Source organism: Cebus imitator, unplaced genomic scaffold, assembly GCF_001604975.1.
Source record: "Cebus imitator isolate Cc_AM_T3 unplaced genomic scaffold, Cebus_imitator-1.0 Scaffold18, whole genome shotgun sequence".
NCBI classification, from domain to species: domain Eukaryota; kingdom Metazoa; phylum Chordata; class Mammalia; order Primates; family Cebidae; genus Cebus; species Cebus imitator.
In genome coordinates this window covers 7,959,499-7,964,243 of record NW_016107333.1, presented here as the reverse complement: position 1 = coordinate 7,964,243, position 4,745 = coordinate 7,959,499, and positions in this window count along the sequence as shown.

The window sequence follows — 4,745 nt, the reverse complement described above, 5'->3', positions numbered from 1 at the left end:
AAAAAAAAAAAAAAAAAAAAAAAAAAATTAGCTGGGCATGGTGGCTCACGCCTGCAGTCCCAGCTACCCCAGGAGTTGAGGTGGGAGGATCGCTGGAGCTGGGGAAGTCAAAGCTGCAATGAGCCGTGATCTCACCACTGCACTCAAGCCTGGACAGCAGAGCAAGACCCTGTCTCAAAATAAAGAGTAACAGCAACAACAAACCTCCCCTTCTGGACAGTTACAGCTTCCACATTGGAGGCACCATCTGGCCCCTGCCTGCTTTTCCAGCCTCACTGAAGACCCAGTCCCTCAGCAAGTCTCATTCTGGTGTTGGCGGACCTTCTGCATATGAATCTCCTGGGGCTGGTCCTACCTACAGATTCCTGCATGGATTAGAATTCCCTGGAGAGGCAAACCCAGGAACTTGCATTTCCGACATGCTTCCATGATTCTCTTTCTCATTAAAGTCTGAGAATCCCACCTAGCCTTTGAGATAATCTTTTCTAGTGCAACATCCTAATCCCCATTCTGCAGATGAGGAAACTGAGGCCTAGAAAGAATCACTTCCCTGAGGCTTGTGTTTATTTAGGGAACAGAAGCGCTCACTCAAGCCAGAGTTCAGGGGCAAAGGGGCATTGGGAATCTCCAAGGGACGTCTCCCAAACCACCTGACTAGGGTGTGAGTTCCGCCTTTTGGGAAACGCTATGGGGCGAGAGGGTCATCTAGAGAGTGTGGGTTCCTACCCGTCCCTCCTCACTGGTTTGAGGGGCTGACGCTGCAGCGCGCCCAGGGGCCTGCAGGTGGCGCCATGTCCCAGGCTATGAGGCCCCTCTTCCGTCAAACCGCGGGAAGACTGGGGGCTCCTCCGCGTGGTCTGCGCCTGGCACAGGGAGAGGAGGCGGTGGAGTGGGGCGGCGAGCGGTGTCTGCTTAGCATCCGGGGCTGCTCCCTTCCCTTTCCTCACTTTCCCCTCTCTCCGTGCTTCTCACGCCCCCCACAACCCCCCTCACTCCCTCCGCCTGCCCGGAGGGACACCCCTATGGGTCGGGAGAGGGCTGTGTCCTAGCTTCTGCCAGGGTCTGCAGGTTCGGGTGTAAGAGAAGCCAGCCAGGAGGTGGGGCCGTTGTAGTCACTATGTACTCTGTCGTGCGGGGTTGGGGGGCTGCAGTTGTGCGCCGCTCGCTCATCTGCCAGGCAGTCTCCCTGTTCCAGGTCCCTGTGCTGGGCCCAGGAGCCGGGCAAAACAGGACAGCTCTGTGGACGTGTGTGTCCCCCACCCCCAGCCCTGCATCTGGCTTAGCTGGAAGGCAACCAGCTCGTGGGAGGGTGGGAGTGGTCCTAGGCTGGGGACTTCAGTTGTTGCCCTGGAGCTGGTTCTCCAAGAGCACAGACCCCAAAGCGCTGCCCTCTGCTTCCCTGGTGAGCTGCACATCCTCATATCTTAGGCCAATTTCCTTCCCCAACCCCACTCCACCAGTTTCCTCTGCCTCCTGTGAGGTTTGTGGGCCCGATGTGGCCTCAGGGGGCTGAAGGGATCTCAGGGGGCTGAGCCTCACCTTGCACAGTGCCAGCAAGGCCTGGGGACAGGTGCCCAGAAACCTGTTTTTATCAAACTGCCAAGGAGGACCTTGGGTGCACTTGGGGCAGCACTGGTGAAATGCCTTCAGAAAAAATAAAGACCTGCTTTGTAATCTTTGCTGATTTCCATCGTGTACATTCTCCTACCATGGCCAGTTTCAAACTACCAACATGACAAAAAATTCCTTAAAATTCAACCATTCCTGTGGTCACTGGAACATGTGGGGAAAAAAACTGAACCAAAGGCTCTTGGGCCTGGTACAAGGCGGCTCCAGCACAACAGTGGGAAAAGTCTGTTTAGGAGTTTGCTTGTTTCAGAAAGATCCCTGCTTTGCTTTGATCAGGACCAGCTACATCACTGAGGGGCCCAGTGCAAAGTGAAAATGCAGAGCCTCTTGTTCAAAAAGTATTAAGAATTTTGCCAGGTGCCGTGGCTCACACCTGTAATCCCAGCACTTTGGGAGGCCAAGGTGGGTGGATCACAAGGTCAGGAGAGCAAGACCATCCTGGCTAACACGGTGAAACCTTGTCTCTACTAAAAATACAATAAATTATCTGGGCGTGGTGGTAGGTGCCTGTAGTCCCAGCTACTCGAGAGGCTGAGGCAGGAGAATCACTTGAACCCAGGAGGCGGAGGTTGCAGTGAGTCGAGATTGCACCACTGCACTCTAGCCTGGGCCACAGAGTGAGACTCTGTCTAAAGAAAAAAAGAATTTCAAGACAGCGACAATAGACTATTAAACTGAGTATGGGGCCCTTCTAGGTGAGGGCCCTGTGTGGCTGCTCAGGTTGCACATCCATGAAACCTGCCTGTCTCTGTTCCAGGCCACCAGGGTGGCTCGCCTGTCAGGACCTCCTCACTGGTCTTCCTGCTGCTTCCCTGACCTACAAACCATTCTCTACTCAGCAACCAGGGCTACTCTTAATCTCTGGGCTGGATCCTGTCACTCCCACACCTGCCACTTGTCCTCAAGAGCAAGGGCAAGGCTTCTCTGCCTGGCCTGCTTCCGAGACCCTTGGCTCCCCAGTTACATATCTTCATGTCTCCGCACACATGCATTCCTGCCTGGCTCTCTTCCATGTAGAAGCTACACTTCCTTGTCTGATGCCGCCCTTATACCATAAGTGGTGGAGTCCTGTGCTCAGCACCACTGCAGGCCTGTGCTGAGTAGGTACTTAGTACGTGCTAAATTGAACAAAATGAATTAATTGATGAAAAGGACAATTGGATCAGGATAGTGCTGTTCCAAACGTTTTCTGACAACAAACTCATTTAGTCAAATGAGATCTTACAGGGAAGCCCATGACATCAACCAGAAAAGGGCTGCTGCTTTGCCTGCAATGGAGAAGGGGACCAGAGGCCTGGCTCTGGAGGCCACACACTCACTGCTACTGCAGAACCTGGTTTGGTGGCACCAACATCGCCACCTTCCTTTGTTCTTCCTGTTTTTAGCCTTAGCCATCCCCTCCTGAATAGCATTGACGATCTGGCTTGTGATCATATTAGCTGGACTGGGAACTTGAGCTGTCACATTGGTTACACATGAGGATGATGCTCCCGTCTCCCCTCCTCTCTGTCCCTGCGGCTCACTCAGCCACCGCTTGGTTCTGAGAACAGCGGCTGGGCTGAGCCATGGGCAGAGGATTTGGCGTCCTTTGGGGAGGGGTGCGAACGTGGAGCGCAGGGGTAGGACCGAGGTCACTCCCTCCCCGCCACCAGCATGGCCAGCCTCGCCCACTCCCCTCCATTGACATCCTGGCCTCACTTTGGTCAAGTGACCTTCCGTGGTCAGGCACTAGGCGCTCCTTCTCACTGACCTCTAACCTTGCTGGAACACCCACCAGCATTTATTGAGTGCTTGCTAGGTGCCAGCATGTTGGTAAGGACTCCCAGGGTTTTATTTCCATGAGTCCTCACGACCACCCTTAGGAATGGCTGTTACCACGTTCCCCATCATACAGATGAGAAAATAGAGGCTCAGAGGGAGAGGACTTGACTAATACCACACAGTGGGTGATTCAAACTTCCGACCCACCCTCGCCCACAATAGGCCACTGATCCGGAGACCAGCATTTAGTGGATGAGAGGGGAAAGAGGACCAGGTCTCATGCTGCTTCTGGCTCTTACCTGGGAGGCAGCATAGCAGGTGGCATTGGAAGCAGAGGGGCCTGAACTAGAATCCCAGCTCTGTCGCCAACCAGTTTGGTGACCCGGCTCTGTGAGGGTCTCACTGGCCTCACTCTCCTGTCTAAGCAAGGGAAGCAGAGCTGTCAGTACCCACCACCCCGGGCGGGGGTGATGGGTGTGGGGGCATGTGAAGGAGAGGTTGTCCTGGCACACCACACATCTTAGCACTCACTGGAGTGGCTATAAGGGGTCCTCACACTTTACCCACCCTGGGCCCATGTTAGAATGGAAGAAAATGGAACCCCCAAGGAGGTTTCTTTCCTGTCCTTCCTCAGTGCATCTCAGAGTGGGACCCTGAGGGGACCCTCCTCTTGGGGCTGTCCTAGGCTGGGCCTCCTCCCTCCCTGCTCCTGCTGTGGGAACTGCCGGGGCAGGTGCAGCATGAGGAGGGCCAGGGTGCCGGGTTCTGGTCTTTGCCTGGCCACTGGCTGGTGCCTTGACCCTCTCAGGGCCTTCATTTCCTCACCTCCAGCATGGGTCTCCTGCAGAGCCCGTGAGGCAGCAGGGGATGGATTTGAGCCTGGCTGTGTGCGGTCGGGGTACCTCCCATACTTGAGGGGATGGATCAGTCTCCTGAGGTTGCTGTGACAAATGACCATGAACTGAGCGGCTGAAAACAACAGACATGCATTTGCTCACTGTTCAGGCCGGAGTCTTGTATCAGGGTGTCGGCAGGGCCCCGCTCCCACAGATGCTCTGGGGGAGAACCCTTCCCTGCCTGTTCTGGAAAAACGCAGGGATCCCTGGCCTTCCCGGGCTGTAGCCTCCAATCTCTACTCTGTACTACATCTCCTCTGTGTCTTCTCCTGTCTCTTTTTTTTTTTTTTTTTTGAGATGGAGTTTCACTCATGTTACCCAGGCTGGAGTGCAGTGGCGCGATCTCGGCTCACCACAACCTCCACCTCCTGGGTTCAGGCAATTCTCCTGCCTCAGCCTCCTGAGTAGCTGGGATTACAGGCACGCACCACCATGCCCAGCTAATTTTTTGTATTTTTA